Below are 19,833 nucleotides of genomic sequence, written 5' to 3' on the forward strand. Positions count from 1 at the left end.
GGATCAGACTCGTCTCACTGCCGCCACATGTTAGCTTTCATCCAACCACTTATTGATGTCCTGTTTTTTTTTTCCCCTGATCTTTATCTGAGCCCTTTAATTCTGGGTATCTGCTGATAATAGATCCTTTATCTGATCCTTTAATGTTGATTAAAAAAGCCTGTATCTGAAATATAGCAGCTGTAGACTGGTCTCAAGCAACTTTTTGAAAGCTTCATGAGCCAAATCACAAACTGTGCACGTGAAGGTCTGCACACTTTTCCCACTCGCCTGTGAGAACAGTTTCCATTTCCTTTCAGTTGTACTGCCGGCTTTGTATGTTCTGTGTAAAAGCGAGAGATGGAGTCTGGATATTTGACAAACACAGATTGACATTTTCATTATAACTACTACTTTTCCCTACTGTTGTAAAAAAACATCCCCCAACCCAGGTCTAAAAATGAACAATAATGGCAAAAGTTCTCCATCACATCTAAAATAAAGAAACAAACAGTGAAAGTTGAGCACTGTGAGATGTGTGTCACGGAGATACAGCACTGACTTCAGACAGACTGCAAGAGAAATGGTTTATTCATTTCAACCCTCAGTTAACATATAGTACAGACACTGTAAATAAATATGAAGATGTATAAATAAATGAAGATGTATAAATAATAATATTTATATCCACCATATTTTCCTGCCTTCCACTGGGAGCTAAACACACACACACACACACACACACACAAATACATATTCATACACACAGCTGCTTAATCACAATATAAGCAGGTTGAGGGCAGTGTCTGGAGTTGGCTGATGAACAGTGATTGATATCATGTGATTAAGTGATTACAAACTGCTAAATAATTCCCTTGATCACAAACACATACAGAGTGAGAGAGAAAGGGAGCAGGAGAGAGAGAGAGAGAGAGAGAGAGAGAGAGAGAGAGAGAGAGAGAGAGAGAGAGAGAGGGCTCCCCTCCTCTCAGACTCGTGACACACCTCATCAGACTGTGGTTTCTTCTAAGTGGCGCTGACACGTGTGTTTGTGTGTCTCTGAGTGTCTGCCGGTGTTCATAATGGTGCCAGTGTGTGTGTGTGCAGCAGTACCGTGCCTACACAGCATGTGGTGGGGGTCTGGTTTCCGCTCAGAAGGCTGTGAAGTGGCCGGATGAAAGCTCACACATGGTGACGGTGAGACGAGCCTGATCCCAACAGACGGGTCCACACTGCTCAGACGACTGGAAGAGGAATTCTGCCCTGACTCTCTGGCTCTCTCTCTCTCTCTCTCTCTCTACATTATGTAGTTCTGACTCAAATCAGGTGCTCGAGAAAATCGACACTTACGACTTCCACCTCAAGTTTCATCAGAACGCGGTATACATGTTTCCTTCTTCTGTGATTATCACCATCACACCTGGGCTGAACTCCCACATTTACATGAGCACATAATAAAGTTCTTATTTTCTTTCAAACCTTTTCAATGAGCTTAATGGTATTTTCTTTATGTAGAAGGGCATTTGTAAATAGGATACAATTATACATATATATAAATATCTTTGATCCACCTTTTTATCTGTATCGGAGAGTGTACCAGCAGAGGGTGAACCCACTAGCTGCAGAAACAAGTCAGTTTCTATAACGACCCTATAGGTATATCATTATAATTCTCTATAGACAAATAACGTCAGAAAACGCTTTCATACAGATCGTATGGTCTCAATCACTTGTTTCAAGTCATCTTCAAAACAGCATTTAGTAAATTATGCTCTCATTTAGCCTGGCATTCAATGGCAATGGGTGCAGGTCGTGGGTGTAGGTGGGCGTAGGTGCAGGTGTCCAAAGCCAATGCCAAACTCAAAGCTTCTACATAGCAGTTCAGTAACCAATGGGTGATTTCAAGGTGATAAAAACATTCCATCCTTATTAGAGTTAAAAGGGGGGGGGGGGATCTGCACCATATTGCACATAATCTCATTTAAACAAGATTCATGAATTATTCTCTTCCAAAACAAGCAAGTGGTTAGAAAAACACCATATTAAGGAAAGTGTAAAGCACTTCATGGATCCACCCCTAATGGGCTCTTCCCTGATTCATACCACATCCTTCCACCATGTTACGTGGTAATCCATCCATCCGATTTTGCTCAATCTAGCTAAATTAAAACCCAAACAGACAAACAAACAAACGGACAGGGGTGAAAACGTAACCTCCTTGGCGGAGGTGAGTACCTCTCTCACCACACTTAAAATCTGTTTGCACTGTAATTTCTCATCCGTCTCTCTCTCTCTGCATGTGACTGATCTGGAGTCTGAGGATAACCAGGTGTTGAGTTTTCTCTGATCTCACTGTAATGAATGCTAATGTTAGTCATTGCCTCAGGGATCATTTTAACTCTTGATCCCAGTTCAGCTACAGTATGAAAGCATTCATAAAAAACCCTGCACACCCGACTGCAGCAATCAATCCCTTATCATGTAACATTTTCTAGTCCGGGCCTCAACATGTGTATAAATTCCCTCGCTCCTCACCTTTAGAGAGAGACATCAGCATTGTGCAGTGACACCTGTAATGGAAAATTATTACATATCATGACACAACAAGCAATTATCAATTCTGGATGTTTAATTCAAACCGTCTGCGGACGGTTTACAAAGGTCAAGTCACGACAACAGACTTGACCTCAATGGCACAGAGCTCAAACATCACGGTGACAGATATGAGGGCAATGGCCATGAGCTCTCAAAAGTACACTCCATTTATACAATCAGATCCCTCCTCTCCACAGTAAAATACATTTGTCCAATCAGCTTCTCTCCATGTCGTTTACAGGAAGACCAGACATTGGTCTCTGGCGGTCTCTTTGAAGTTTGAACAAGATGCTAAACGCATCTTGTTCCAGACCCTGTGAGTTTCTCAGAGATCTCCTGTCTCTGCAGGTCACACCTATTAGCCTTTGAAGCTCCCTGTTACAGAAGACTTAATTGGCCCCTGTTGAGAAACCTTTTGTTCACACTAGACTGAGAAGGCCACGTCTATAAGGCCCTTCAAGAGTATTATGCATAGTGTTAACTTGAGCTAAACTCTGACTATGAGTCTTGAACCACCAAAATACATCTTTCAGTAAACTTCTTTCTATATAAATGTAATCTGTTACATTTGAACATGTCTAAATACAAAATTCCCATCACAATTCCTCCCTTTTTATCCATCTGGGATCAACATCTTTATAACATCTCATCATTTAGATTGGGAATTTTCCAGGATATGTGAATTAAAGAAGTAACACTAGTCTTAGTGCAAAAACAATACAACAGAGTTACACAATTGAAAATGATCAGTTTCTACAAACTTCAATAACGTATTTTACAATTATTAAAATGATGATCATCATATTATCAAAATGTTCACTGTATTGGTGCCACACTTCGTCCTGATCGTGTGTCGAACACCTCCTTGTTGAAGAACATCTTGTTTCAGAGACATCTTGTATGCTCTGACTTTGATGATCAGAAATTTGATGTTGTTCCTGCCAAGCATTCGTGAGCAGGGAAACCATCTCTTTTCCCTTGAATGCTTCTCAATCGTATAATCATGTGTTGCTGATCTCCTGTTGGTGCGGTTGTGTTCAGCGTGTAGCTCTTCAAATGTGTTGACTCTCCTTGCAACACCTAAAAATTTCAGACTGAAGCTCACACACTGGCACAAAGCACTTCCCGTCCTGTAGATCCACCCCTGGCTCTGGAAATCCTCCTGCGTTGGCCCTCATCTCCAGGTTGACCTCTGCGACCTTCCTGTCATCTGTGTTGAGAGGCATTTGGCTTGCACTCGTTCCATCGACGTCGTCTTCTTCTTCCATCCGCACGTCCTTAAGCACAATCCAGTCTCCTGGTTTCAGGTCACGCAGTCCTGTCTCCATGGATTTAGATAGAATCTCCTCGTCTGCCTGTGGATTTTAAAGAGTACAGGAAACAGTTTAAAACAATATCTACCAGTTTGTTTTTCAATGTGTTTTTCAATGTGTTTGTTATGTTTGTTTTTTACTTCCTTCTCTCTCCACTGTCCCATCCCTGGCGGGATGTGGCATGATGTTGCCTTGTGTTGATACTCATACTCACCAGTATCCATAAAGCTATACTTATGAATATGTTACCCTTGTCAGCGGACATCCTTTTGAAATCTTCCATCATGGAATGAGTTCTCCGAACAGTATCTGTTTCACCGCTGGAGAATCCTGTTTAGATGTTTGGGAAACACTTCTGCTTGCATAGAAATCATGTCATAAAACAAAACAGTATTTATTTATTTCCCTAACCTACTTTATTTAACTTAATCTTTATTAAACCTCTCTATAAATGATTAAACCGTTTGTTTTGAGGTGGATGTCAATCTTGTAGAATCTGGATGTCTCTATTTTATTTGTAACTCAAATTACATAACTCTGTTAAAAAAGTTTTATTGAATATTATTTAGAGTGTTTCTTGTGTACACCCAATAACCCAATTCATCTATATCCAGCATATGTTACTCCTCTCTCTTGACACACTGACTCCAGTCATGTGTCAATCCAACCTAATGAGAAAACATACACAGGTTGAACAAAATCATCCATATCCCACATCAAAAGTCCATCGACCACCAAACAAAACACAGTCTATCAAGACTACTTAATTCCTAAACTAATAAACCTAAAATCTACATTCTAAAAAAAAAAATTTAGTTTGATGTAGCCTTGCTAACCGCTCCTGTAACCCACATTAAATGTCAGTGTTAAGAATCATTCAAATGCCTTCCATGTCCTCTACAGACTGCATACTGTTTGCAACCAGTAACACAGTCAAGGCAAGACAATGGTGTGAAGTCAATCTCATGAATTTCTTCTTCAGCCCAAATCACATGCAGAACCCCCATGCAAACAAGCTATCAGTGTAAATCTTGACACTCTCGCCACTAGCATATTTGCATCTCTTTGGTTCATGCATGTAATGATGGGGACGGTTTTCCTTTGTTTCAAACAGAGTCGTAAAACCCCTCTGTCATTCGTTATCACACTGTGATGCTGAAAACCTGTCATCAAACACTTCAGTTTCACAATAATCAGCTGTTAACCATTTAAATCTTAATTTGTTCTACTGACAAAGCTAAGAATTTCCTAGTTAAAAACTTTCTATTTGTAAATAGTAATGTCTATCATCCAAAACAATACTGTATCATAGCTGAACCTCCTAGCTGTTGAAAAGTGAATGTTATTTTCTCAAGCAAATATCATTGTTACAGCATATGACACTAGTAGAGTCTTATTTCAAAGTATCACACATATCACATTACTCTGTTCTCTCAGAAGCTGCCATTGCTCTGAGACTTGCTTGAAACTTTGCATCTGTTGCTTTTCCCCTAAAGGAAAAAGTTTTTCTGTTTAAACAAAAGATTACTCATATTCCACAAGAAGATTTCAGATATTCTTTTCTATTGCGTCTGCTCTTCTGATCAGACCAAAATCATATATGTGTCCGTTTCACAAACATGATAGTACCTGTTATCAACTCAGAAAAATCAATAATGTTTACAACAAACTAAAAATGTCAATCAATTACATCAATTACAATCACAATTACAATCACAATGTGATTTAGCATGAAAGAAAATCGTTTGCGATTAACTTTAAACCTTCCTTTTTAAAATCTTTTAATTTGATTAAATGTATTTTCTTTTCTTATAGCCAATGTATCTATCAAAAACTACTGAGACAACACCGTATTTACTATTCTAAATGCAACCAAACTTATTTTATCCTTAATTTACTTACTATATAACCTTTTAAACTAAATTTGTCTTACCAAGTGTTTAGATAAATCTAAGTAAATACCATTTGTGCTCTAATTTGATCTCTCCCCTTGCTCTTTGCAAGAGGATGTTAATTTAGAGGTGAGAAATTTGTCTCGGATCATCCATTGATACGCTTGTGTCAGATCCCCCTTTCTCGTTTAAATAAATGCAGATGTTATTCAACTCTGTCTTCCACTACTGCCCTGCTGTTTTAAAATTTAGCATACTATTCTATCTTCCCCCTAAATTTTACCCAGCAGTAAAGTGACAACAGAGATAAATGTTTGTCTTGCATTTAGCCTCTAACCACATTATTAAACCCCAATGATAAAAATGGATCTATCTACAACCTTTGCATATGTTTTTCTATCATTATGAGCTATATAACATTCATTCTAAGAGTAATATCACACTATTTACACATATTTACTGGTGCTTTTAGTTCCTGAACCTAAAAATAGATTTAATTTGTGTGTTTTTAGCAATTAGTTTTATTGATTTCTACTTTAACTATAATAATGTTAACCATATGCTTTATGTGTAACATTAATTCACATGGTGTCTGCAGCTGTGTTCTTACTTATATGAAGTTTTGTTGAACTTCTCTCTCTCCATCATGGTCTGCTCTTATGTTGACTTCAGTCAACCAACACTCAAATGCTCTCCAGTCTGGCACAAATAGCTCCACATCTCTCCCTGTGTCTTGTTGCTTCTTTGCTTCGTTCTTGTTCAATGAGCAATTTGATCTTAAGTTGCTTCAACTGATTTAAAGTTATGTTCCCTGTGTTTGGAAAATCATAGTTTTTTACCCACAAGCCAAACTGTGTAACACTATAATGACCATACTTCAGAACCATATCTTGAACTGTAGGAGAAGAAATCTGTGGTAAATTCATCTCTGTAATGGTTGTTTATCAATTTAAACTCTGATTTATTCAGTAGAATACGAATCTTTTGGGAATTTAAGTTCTACTGATATGGAAAAGACCCTAATGTTTCAGAATTAATTTCTAAAGCCAATTATTTTCCTATTTCTTAAAAAACGTCTATTTTCAAATTCGTTTTAAGATTGATCTGAATCTTTTTCTTTTTCTTTTGATATAAGCCTTTAAAACTTACACATATATCCCAAATATGATTGAAATTATACTCACCTTATTCCAGTGTTGAGAATTCCAAGAAATCCTCTCTCACTCACTCCTCACTTTTTCTTTTTCAGCTGTAATTCTCAGATTAGTCTCATCAAATCATGCATGTTACTTGTATCAAATCATCAACATTTGTGTAACGTTGATAGTAACCTTTCACCTTCAAAACACTTTTTAAGAGACAATGAGAAAAACCCCTTCAGTTATAATATTGCCACTGTAATCACCTCTTGTAATTACTAAGTTTTAATTTTAATTCCTCTAATACAATTCTAAAACTCTGCATGAATCAAATCGCCTTAGAGAAAACTTCATTTCACATTTCTCTTAAACAAGACACATGTAGGTATAAAATGTATGGGAATTTATCAGATTTTCAAACAGATTATTATGCTGAGACGATACAGACCTGGCCTAGGTCTCTCTGTCACAGCTTTTCCTCCATTTCAAAATAATAATACTATTATATATTTATATTCTACTCTTCTGCTTGTTTACAATAACTATGAGCATGCCGCAGCGCCCAATATTAAAGTAATTTAGCATTAAACTCTTTCGCTAAACCCTGTTTAACATTTTGATCTTTTTTTGAAAAGAATCTTAACCTATTAAGCTTATTGTGAATCCTATACCGGTCTCTAAGACCTCCTTAGTATATACACGTCTGTAACTCACTTCCCTGAATGAGTGAATTTCTTTGGACCTTTTTCCTTAAAAGATCTAAAAACAAGAATTATACTTTACCAGAATGAAACTGCTTGCCTGTCCCAGTCGGTTCTTTAGCCCACCTCAGTGAGCACTCCGGATTCTCAGAACATCAGGCCCACTGAAATAATAAAGGTTTAGTTCCAAACGTACTGCCCCGGCGCAATTACCTACCCTCAGCACCGAGAGCCAGAGTCGCTCACGTGGATGTCACTGCCAACAACAGCCAAATGTAATGGAAAATTATTACATATCATGACACAACAAGCAATTATCAATTCTGGATGTTTAATTCAAACCGTCTGCGGACGGTTTACAAAGGTCAAGTCACGACAACAGACTTGACCTCAATGGCACAGAGCTCAAACATCACGGTGACAGATATGAGGGCAATGGCCATGAGCTCTCAAAAGTACACTCCATTTATACAATCAGATCCCTCCTCTCCACAGTAAAATACATTTGTCCAATCAGCTTCTCTCCATGTCGTTTACAGGAAGACCAGACATTGGTCTCTGGCGGTCTCTTTGAAGTTTGAACAAGATGCTAAACGCATCTTGTTCCAGACCCTGTGAGTTTCTCAGAGATCTCCTGTCTCTGCAGGTCACACCTATTAGCCTTTGAAGCTCCCTGTTACAGAAGACTTAATTGGCCCCTGTTGAGAAACCTTTTGTTCACACTAGACTGAGAAGGCCACGTCTATAAGGCCCTTCAAGAGTATTATGCATAGTGTTAACTTGAGCTAAACTCTGACTATGAGTCTTGAACCACCAAAATACATCTTTCAGTAAACTTCTTTCTATATAAATGTAATCTGTTACATTTGAACATGTCTAAATACAAAATTCCCATCACACACCTTTTACTGTACTCCTCTCCTCCTCTCTGATCCTCCTCATATTTCTCCCACATTTCCTTACAACTCTCTCCTCTCCTCTCACCAGTCACCTCCATCCCTCATCAGCCTCCCATCCTGAAGTGACTGATTATAATACAAGCCTCCTTCAAAAACGCAGCAATCCTTTATTCTCACCTCGCTATCTCTCTCATTTGCTTCCTTCTCACCTTTTTTTCCAACCAGTCTTCTTTCTCTCACACATTCATCTTTTGCTCCCTCTATACTCTCTCAGTCCTCTTCTTCGCTCCCTCCCTCTTGCTACCGACCATATCTGTCTCATCCGCCTTCTATTCCTCGGTCTGACTTCCCTACTTTCTCACTCCTGCTTCCATCCCTCATTGAGTTTCTGTTTCTACGCCGTTCTGTTCACGCAAACCCCTTCCTTCCTCTCCAGCTTTCTCCAGCCAAAGAGCATTACTTCCACTTCCTGTCTGTGGTATCCATCAGCGAGTAAATGAGTCACATCACTGCTCATCCCTGCCCTTACTTAGCTTTACATGAAATTCCAGCTCTGACACTGCTAGATAACTCTCCCTTTCACACACACACACACACACACATAATCTATTGACTAGTCTGCCAGGCTCATGTCCATCATTAGATCACTATTAATCAATAGGGAGCAGGAAGAACCAGCTGCAAGCAACGAACAGCTGTGCTGTTATTATCTTCCTGCTGGCCCGGTATGTGCCTTTGTGTGTATGCATGTGTGCGGGTGAGTGAGTGTGTGTGTGTGTGTGTGTGTGTGTGTGCTAGTTTGTTTTTACAGAATACTTACACCTTTGTTTAAGCCTATATTAACTTTACCCAAATTGGAAGCTTTTGATCATTTCCTGGCCTTCCTCGCTCCTTCAAACCGCGTGTGCGTGCGTGCGTGTGTGTGTAGGCCTATCTCCATAATTAGGGCAGACCAGCCACACACGGGTCTCCCCTGACACTTCCCCTCCAAGATCTAAATATTCATGAGACTCTAAACGCTTTCATGAGCTCCATAATTATGGCCAGAAAATATACAGGCAGAGACAAAGAGAAAAAGACTGAGAGACCGGGACTGTCAGGATCTGGCACTTTAGTGCAGGTTTAAGTAAATTGTAAAAGTATTTTCTGTTTCGTAGATCTGTTTGTTGGAGTTTTCATGTTTGCACTCTGTTTCTGTTTCCTGTTTTATTTTGTAGTCTGTTCCTTATGTGTTGTTTCTGTCTTCACTTCCTGTCGGTGATTGTCTTCCTCTGCCTTCATGTGTTACACCTGTGTTCAATTGCCCCTGCCTCCCCTGTGTATTTAAACCTCTGTCTTCCCTTTGTCCTGGGTCGGATTGTCTGTTTTTCCTGCGGTGTTGTCTGTCCTGTGTTCCTGCGGTGTTTGTTCGTCTTCCCTCCTGCCTTCCATGGTGCTTTCATGATCTCCTGATCTCCTGTATCCCCGCGTAAGCCTCGTGTTTTGTTTGTTACCGTTTAGTGTTAATGTTTTGTTTGTTTTGTTAATTACTTATTTAATTAAATTACCTTTTACTTTATAATTTCTGCATTTGGGTCCATCTCTCCATCCCAACCGTGACAGGGACAGACACACACACTTTTTCAATAACCCATCTTATCAGCAGATAATATCAACTCTTTGAAATTCAGATTTCAAGTTTTGCATCACTTCTCTCAATGCTTCATAATTTCAATATCACCTTTACATAAAATAAAAACTCATCAGGTGTTATTCAAGCAAACAAGCTTATATCGAGTGTTTTCGGTTAATGGCCTACACTGAAGCAGCCCGCCATATTGTCCCAGCTTAACATTTATTTTGCATCTGTAACAGTAACGTGAAAGAAAACGTTTTTCTGTGTCTTCTATGTGTATGGCACAGGTTTTCAGTTTTATGTCTGTCACGTGTTAGAAAAGTCATCAACACACCCATTTGCTCGTGGTGAATCCTTCGGAGTATCTCCTTATGTGTTCTCACATTAGCTCCTCCGGACTTTCTGCAAACTGTATACTGGGCGAGGCATCTGAAAAAATTCAGCAGATAGTCCTGAAGCTCTCACTCGGCCATTTTTATTCAAACACACATATCTCTGGAGTTGAGTGCATGTCTGAAAGCGGCTTTATTGTCTTGGCTTGATTTAGCATAAAGATGAGAAACTGATTTCGTTACAATTGACTATAAATTGTATATACACATGGATGACACATTTCTTCCTTCCGCTGTATAACAATGAAGCTAAAATATTCCAGATATGGGTGAGGCCATCTATTGATTTTTTACGTATTTTGAAGACGGTCTGTGCCCAGTGATGGGCGATGGAGCATTGGTATCGAGATCCCTCCGATACATGCCCTTGAACCATCGAGAGTCCGTCTCAGCTGTCAACCGTGACATATTCACTCAATTTGTATATCATCAAATAACTAATTAAAACCAAACTTACCAGAAAACTTAACACAAACAGACATCAGTGTGATAGAAGAACCTAAAATGACAGAAACATTTTTTGATGAGTACTCAAACTATCTTATTTTGCCCCATGTCCCATCCACAAACATGGTGCAGGGGTTTGTGACCAATATTGCAGCCAGCTACTAGGGCGGTGAAATGGGCAATTTTGCATAGCCAGGCTGCTTACCAGTCCAGTCTTAAAGCAAAGCTATTTAGCTCAAGGTTATAGGTACATCTTTACAGATCAGACATGAGAGTGGTTTTGATTTTGTCATCCAACTCTCAGCAAATATTCAAATAAGTAAAACCATTTCTTCAATATTTCAGAAACAATGTTTTTATTGTTGTACCTTTTACTTTGTGAAGCCCTTTGCTCAACAACGTTGTTCTAAATGTGCTCTATAAATAAAATTGACGGACAATATAAAATATAATTATGTTAGCTTTTTACAAATGCTATAAATAGCTCATTAATAAGGCCATGTTACAGTTTTAAAAAAAATCTTTGGTCAGGTTACCCACAAGCAGTGCAGCACTGGGTTTATTCCCTCTGACGCCTGAGGCCAGACTTAATATCACATCTAATATTAGTGTGATGTGTGGTAAGCAGGCCTTAGAGTGCTGTCTGGTTTATTTTGGGCTTTTTGTGTAAATATATTGAGAAGCCAGCAAGGATTCCTGTAACACACTGAGAAATTAAATGCGAGTTTTCAAAGAGAGTCACTGTCAGGAACTGCTTTCATTTCCCTTTTAAAGACATGAAAATAATGTGACATCAAACCAGACACTTGTAATCAGAGCAAATCAGAGAAGAAAATACCCTCTTTCAGTTTTTACTGCACTACATTTTCCCACAATTAAGATTTCCAGTTAAGTCTAAGCGATCACACGCACTGTTTTACATTCCAGGATGATTCTATTGATTTTTTACCAGCTGGAAATGTCATCAGAAAGCCGAGAATTTAGCAGCAGACTGCAGCATGAGGCAGCTGACTCAGAGATGATTTTCCCACATGATGACGCTGCGCTGACACACACACACACAGATCCAAGGAACTGTTTTAATATTGAGGAAACACACACCAAAACACACACACACTCACAGGAGTGGAGAGTGAATCACTGAAAATAGCCAAATGAGCATGGCACCTCACACTCTTCCGTCATTTATGTGTAAATATGCACACCAGATTAGACAAGATGTCAGACAAGATCATGAGAATGACAGGAAGTCAAAGAACAGGTGTCGGGACGGGACACAATGGGATAAACGAGCTAAGATGATATGGTTTACGGGGAGCGGACATTAGCTGGAACCAAGGTCTGTTCGTCACATCCTTGATGATTTCCTGTTCCCTGTGGTGTCCCTCAGGGCTACAACTCTGCCGTCAGTTTGTCAGGCCGTATGCACCCCTGGGCGACTTTGATTAACGACTCTCCGCCGCAATCTGGTCCTAAATTAATTGACGCATATCAAGCAGGGTGACAACAAGCTGACGAACGGCGCCAACCATGCCTTTGATAAACTGATGAGCAAGCTGAAACGCAAGGAGAGAAGAGGCAGGAGGAGTTGCACACAGTGGCTGTTTTTTTTTTTGGGAGACCCATGACATTCTGAGTTCATCTGTCACTCACTGTACCGCCAGACACCAGGAGGAGATCTGCACTCAGTGCTTGACTTTCCTGTCATTGCAACAGCCTCTGTGAGTCACCACTGCATCAGCAGGTGCAAAACACTGCCTACACACGAACACACAATGTATGTGTACACACACATTCACACTGGTTGTACCCTAGACCCTAAGCACCTGTAATGGGCAGGAGCAACACATTGTCTACTCTGTGTATCCCTCACTCTGCAGCTTTTGTCATTGACTTTAGAGTATAGTGAGTGTACCAGAGTGCTGGTTTCTCAAAGTGACATCTGTGTGTGTGTCTGTGTGTGTGTGTGTGTGTGTGTGTGTGTGTGTGTGTGTGTGTGTGTGTGTGTGTGTGTGTGTGTGTGTGTGTGTGTGTGTGTGTGTGTGTGTGTGTGTGTGTGTGTGTGTGTGTGTGTGTGTGTGTGTGTGTGTGTGTGTGTGTGTGTGTGTGTGTGTGTGTCTGTTTGCATTTATGTGAGCTCAGCAGTCTATCACTGACTTCCAAATAGGCTGCTGAATACAAATATATCCCCACTCCATCAAAAGATGCACACATTTACATGATGGTCCAAGGACAGAAAGACATTTTTTATGACTGTGGCAGCGACACAGACAGATAGAAGAATAGCGTTTCATTTTTAACACTTAACAATCGGTACAGCGTCCCACATATTTGATTCTGTACTAGTTATACAGAAAATAGGCAATGAGCTAGTGTTACAACTCCAATTAATTAATTATAATGTATGGCTGCCTTGGTTCGATCCCCGCTTCCATTATTAGTGTCCTGGCCGGAAGTGTGTGGGAGGATTTGATGCCTGCTGTTATCTTAAATGATAATAAAATTAATATCTCATGGAAACCATCTCTCATGTCAAAAGGACACCCCTGTCCTACACGAGAAGGTTATGTTTTGAGCCTTGTCCATTTGTTTGTCTCTCAGCAGGATTGTGCAAAAATTACTAAACAGGTTTCGGTGAGGGGACATTGGCAAAAAAAAACAAAACAATTGAATTTGTTAACTTTATAAGATTGGTAGATCGAGGGTTGTTTGACATTTTCACCCGACAAGGTAATATAAGGATTATTGGATCTTCATAGACGATCAAAAAGAGGAGTATTTAGGGAAACAGATATATATGACTGTGTGAAATTTGATGCATTTTTTATTAATTTAAGGGGACATTTGGGATTGTTAGAGCTATGTGAACTACTGAGGCTGCATTCATACTATTAGGTTTTAGTTTGCACACTAAAATCAACTTGTTTTCACATGTGTTTATGATCTGGATCAGTTTTAATTCCCTTTCATGCTGGCACGCCTGAAAATGCATATCACTTGACCACAATGACATGGAAATTGTCTCCGAAGCATGGAAGCAGTTATATCATTGTAAAATGCAGAATTTAACTCCACAAAACCTGTAAGCAAAGACAACAGGGTCGGTAATGTAATGGTAATTTATTATTCATGATGCATTCTATGCTGGTAGCCGAGGCTAATGCCGGGTTGTTTTCTTCCAGAAGGGGGTCATGTGATAGGAGCATGACGAATCAGCGAAGGTTTTGTTGTATCCGGAAAGACCCAATCAGCAAGTGGTTGTGAGTGTCCATGTCATTGGTTCCAAACATCTCAGTTTCAGCCGGCCGGACTACAATGCAGCCCTGGAAATTTGAAACTAATTTGGCCGGCAGCATTTCCAAACTTAGCAGTTTTAGCAGTGTGCATGTGGCTGATGTGTGATGAATAATGAAAATATCTGTTAGTTTCAGCCCTGCACACACACATACATCTGATCTTAATCATTTCAAAGCACCAATTCAACACTTTGCTCACGCTTGCCAAAAATGTGACTCTCATCATTAGAAACGCGGCACTCTGATCTATTTTGCGCCCTGATTGAGCCAAATGTGAGGCTTCACAGGTTTACATCTTTGGAGCCAGCTTCCTGTGACACTCCGCTGTGGCACACAACAAACCCAGTGGGGGGAGGGCAGAGAAAATAAAGTGATTAAAAATAATGATGGCTGACGGAGAGCAGCTCCTATCGGCTACAAAATGTTGTCTGTCTTTTAACTGAATCACCTTATGTGTCACCACAGGACGAGCGCAGTGACGCACATGGCACCTAGGAGAATGCAGATGAGCAATATGTCTGTCAAGAGGCAAGAAATGAACCTGAAACACAATTAAAAAGTGTATTTCTGTGACAAAGACGCTGATAGGTTGATGCACTTGGTCAACTTCAAGTCTAGGGTTTCCATTGTCACCCATCACTGCATTTAAATTAGCACACAGACGTCACTGGCACCCTTCTGCACAGGGATTACACCAGCAGGCCTCAGACATAACTTGCACTATCTCAATTGTAAGGATTGTTTTTTACCAATCCCAACACATAATGCCAGGCAGTGGCTGCTCAGTTTAAGTAGCAGTGACAGGGTGTGATAAGACATAGCTGAGTTAAAAACTCTTATCTGGCCTACGAGCTGAATCCCATCTGGCTCTCTGCTCACGCTGACTCATGACGCCGCTTATTAGTCCCACTGGAGGGATAAAGAGAGCGGGAGATTTTTAGAAAGGGAGAGAAAAAGCAGGGAAATAGAGAGGGAAATAAAACAGATTAGGAAGGAGAGGGCTGAGTGGAACGTAAATACGACAAGACTGGAAAAGGCAACATTTTCAGTAGGTCAGTGTGCAGCTCGCACAAGATGTAGGTAAAGACAGGTACGACATGTTTTTGCGTTATCTGACGTGTTTTCCCAGAAAGCACTTGAACTTTTAACTTCAGGTTAAGGCTCCTTCAGCAGTTGAATTTCCAGTTTGTACGTAGAGCGGGAAACAGTTGAACAAAATTATACCTGGTGAAATTTCAAGGAGTCCAATAAGATGAGGAAGAAGGAGAAGAAATTTAAAAACTAGCAGAACTTTTTGATGAAGCTCCTCCAACATTGTCATATTTGTTGTTGTTAGAAACTCTTGACTCTGCGCTGCCCTCTAGAAGATGTATTGATTAACAATCATGCCAACAAAAAGGATTGACGTACACAGGCACTGACGGTTACATTATTTGAAATAGACATATCTCTGGTCGTGTACACCGGCATCATAAATTAGATTTAAAGCTAGAGTTGGTAATCCTGAAAAAGCTAGCAAGAGCAGGCTACAATATGCAACCCATAAATCCCACCCCCTCCCATCAGCCCTGTTCTCGAAGCTACGCCCCCAAAACAAATTAAAGGGCATTGCCTGGCAACTGCTAGAAGCCTATTTTTCTATGACTCGCTCGCTAAATTCTGGCTGTAATCTCCGTTTCTGTGGTGTATGTACGGATGTGTACATCTGCCTTGTTTTTCGCTTTTCTTTTTAGTTAGCTTTATTAATTAATGGTGATCATGATATTAGGAGGATTTCGACACATAAGATAAAGTGTTTCAGAGACAAATTACCTTTGAGGGCGTGAACAGGACTCAGAAAGTGGTGAAGATGAATGAGTGGTACGTAATGTGCTACAAATGTGAAACAAGGGGAGGGAGCAGGAAAGTTGCAGGGGATGTGGTGTGGAAACATAAGAAGAAGAGATGGGGAATGTGAGGAGAGAGAATGAAAGAGAAGAAGGGAAGGAGACACAGGTGGTGAGGAGGGTGAGACGCTGGTAAGCAGCTCGATCTCCCATGGTGCCCGGCTGGTCAGATCCAGCAGACAGATAAATGACCCCCTGTCAACATAACAATGCTCCATCCCATCCTCCCCCTCCATCTCTCTCCCCACCGAGCAACCCCCCCCCCACCCCCCCCCCCCACCCCCCCCCCCCCACCCCACCCTATTAGGACAGGTCATCCATCAACCAGCAGACTCGGCCCACCACACACACACATTTTGACCTGTTAATTGTTATCATTCCAAATGAAGCGATGCTGCACCTGGCACATCTGAGGGGGCACATGTCACCTCTCCTCTTGTCACACTCATCCCTGTCCATTTCCCAGGTCCCTCTTCTCTCCCCCTCTCTTCTCTGCTCTCTCCCTCCCCTGCCCTTCTTTTCAACTCCACCTCCGTCTACTCCTCTTTCCTCTCATCTCCTCCCAACTCCCACCATCTGCTCTATGTTTTCAGTGTCCTTGTCACCTTACCCATCTTAGCCAGGTAAATGTCACAGAGAGAAGAGATAAGTCACAGAGTGCTGTGAGGAAAGATGATCCACTTTATTACACAGCTACAACACCTGCTGGGTCCTCTGCGTTTGAATTATATACATCGTAATTCATTTGAGAACAATCACTTTGAAACACTGCAAGGTTCAAAAATTACTTTCTGCTTTTAGATCTTTGATAGTTCAATGGTTTAACTGTCATTTCAAAACATGGGGTAAAGCCTGAGTTATATGGATCTTTGTGGGCTGATGCAAACAAAGAGAAAACACTAATACAGCCAAATGTATAGAACTTAACTGAAGGAAATAAATACATATTATAGATATAACAAATCGACATCGTTTAAGTTTAGGTTTTCATATCTGCAAAAATAATGAAACGCCGATACAATGTCAGTGAAAGGCAGTCAAAACCATCGGCTAACTTATGCATCGGTCAAGGTGTAGTAAAACCTTTCTTCCAAATCTGCAACAACGAATCAGTTAATCAATTGAAAGAAAAAGTAATGAATTAACAATTTCTGTAAAGAAATGTAATGATTTACCTCGGATTATTTTAGCATTTTGGACTATGAGGTGATTACACCAAATAGTCACACACATACTTTCAGTGTGTGTGTTTACTGTACTTGTGAGGACCAAGACCTTACAGAGTGAGGACATATTTGGTATGTGAGGACATTTATTTACCGGTCCCCACTTTTTCAAAGGGCTGTCTGAGGGTATGGTTTTAGGGTTAGGGTTAAGGTTAAGGTAAGGGGCTTGGGAATGTATTAAGTCTTTGAGTGACCTAGGGTTAGGATAGATAGAAAGATCGGTTGTTAGATAGTTGAAGTACAAACGTGTGTGTGTGTGTGTGTGTGTGTGTGTGTGTGTGTGTGTGTGTGTGTGTGTGTGTGTGTGTGTGTGTGTGTGTGTGTATAAAATGACAGATGTGGTGACATCAGTATAACAACATGTAACCATGTGCAGATGCAGATGCATATTCAGGTTCATCGTGTCTTCCTGAGAATTCCTTGTGTCAGCTGTGAGAACTTTAACACAACAACAACAACAACACAACAAGGGCCACGCACACTACAAGTGAGTTAACAAAGACACGTTGTGAATATCACATTCACAAAACAACGAAATGTAGTAAAGACACTTTTTTTCTGAAGGGAAACACGGGATCCCGCCGCTCGCCTCCGCGCTGCAACTACACACAACCGAGCGCTCCACCGGATCCACTTCATCCGGTGCAAACAGAGAAACACTCACCGAACAAACTCCACCCGTCACGGTTTCGGGTTTCTGAAGAACCCGTCCTCTCCTCGGCCGGTGACAGCAGCGTTACTCCAGCGGTGGAACATGTGTCTGAGACGAGCGGAGACGGATCCTTTGTTGCGCTAAACCAGCAGCTCCGCTCACACAGTCACAGGTAGTGAGGAACCCGAGGATCAGTGTCCATTTACTCCGCACAACGGCCGCTGATTGGTCGCTTACACCACAACATAGCGTCATGCTCTCCTACTATTGGCTGAGACTCTCGTGGTGCGTTCACGATTTCTCAGAAAGTCAACAAACCCATTTCTAGAGGAGTTCATGCCATGTATGTGTTAAAACTTTATCGAAGTTGATATTAAAAGTTCTCATTGTGCATCATTGGTTTATACCAGTTCTACCAATATTGCTATTACTGCTATTACTAATACAGCTGTTACTACGAGTAGTAGTACCAAAAATACTGTAGCATAATAACAATGATACAATTCATAAGTGAGCTTTTTTATAACTTGCATAACTATTGTGGGATTTTTCAGATCCATGTTGGAAATAATCTTGTTGGAATTTTTATGTTTTATTGGGATCATCTGTTTTATGCAATGATGACTGCATTATTTCATTCGAATGTATTAAACTTTATTATGCTCCAAATCAAATATAAGTTCTACAGATGTTATGCTGACTTTATTTCAGAGAATCACTTTCAACTGCCACTGCATCTTCAATTTCTGTCACTAATTCAATAATTTGATATCCTTTCACAAGTTGACACGTTAGTCAGTTAGTTAGTTAGTTAGTTAGTTAGTTAGTTAGTTAGTAAGTTAGTTAGTTAGTTAGCTAGCCAGTTAGTTAGTGCCCCAGCAATGCACATTCACATTTACTCTTTCAACAGAGTAACACCTAAAGCAAACAGGACACATCAATAAGAAAAAAATAAAATAATAATAATAATAGTAGTTATAATAAAAGCAACAATAATCAGCAAAAGAGCTGGTTAGTGGGACAAACCCGTACTTAGTGCTGCAGGTATGAGGCTTTCAATGAAGCAGGCCCTGCTGCAAAAAATTGACCAGTACCTGTGTCCTGATGACTATATGTTAAGGTGGCATGTGAGTTTATATTTTTAGAAAGTCGTGTTTTTGATCACTGTGAAGCACATTTTCAGATTCTACAAAATGTAATTATAATGGTTTTATTGCATACATTATCATAATAGCTTCATATTTATGTAGTGGCCTTTGATCAGTGTTTTATGATAAAAAGCCATGTCCACACCTATACCTGGCAGTGATATTTCCAACAGCACTTGAAGGTGCCATCCTCCCCATGCTTAATTTCTCTGATCTTGTGTACATGTCACACTATGGCCTTCAGCTCCTTCTTCACCGCTCAACCAATCAGTGGCCTGTTAGAATGACGTCAGTTCAGATTCATAACCACAAAATCAAAAGAGTGATGTGCTGTAAAATCTGGATCTCACTATATAGAGGGATGATTGATTTGCATCTGGCCAGTGTGTGTGTGTGTTTGTGTGAGGCTGGGTGTGCATGTGTGTGTGTGTTAATGTGTGTGGTGCTGTTTGTGCTAAACAACAGGCACACAGTGGCACTACAAAGTCAATACAAACTAATGTATTTAGTCACTTAGTCCAACCATGACCACGTATGATGATAGATTATTCCCATTTCCATCTACTCTCATACATTGATTAGTTCTGCTGCAGGTATTACACACGCACTACACAGAGATAAACACAAATCAATGATTAGCCTCTAATGTCTGA

At 40.3% G+C, this 19,833-nt stretch overlaps 1 protein-coding gene across 1 annotated transcript in view; it reads right to left on the reverse strand.

Moving 5' to 3' along the window:
* LOC133018094 (SPRY domain-containing SOCS box protein 4-like) overlaps nucleotides 1-18,190 on the reverse strand; it is an 80,520-nt gene extending 62,330 nt beyond the window's left edge. The window contains exon 1 of the mRNA XM_061084396.1: nucleotides 18,045-18,190. The gene's annotated coding sequence lies outside the window, so the exon portion shown is untranslated. The remainder of the gene's footprint in view (nucleotides 1-18,044) is intronic.
* Nucleotides 18,191-19,833: the final 1,643 nt, after the last annotated feature.

Source organism: Limanda limanda, chromosome 13, assembly GCF_963576545.1.
Source record: "Limanda limanda chromosome 13, fLimLim1.1, whole genome shotgun sequence".
In the NCBI taxonomy this organism is placed as follows: domain Eukaryota; kingdom Metazoa; phylum Chordata; class Actinopteri; order Pleuronectiformes; family Pleuronectidae; genus Limanda; species Limanda limanda.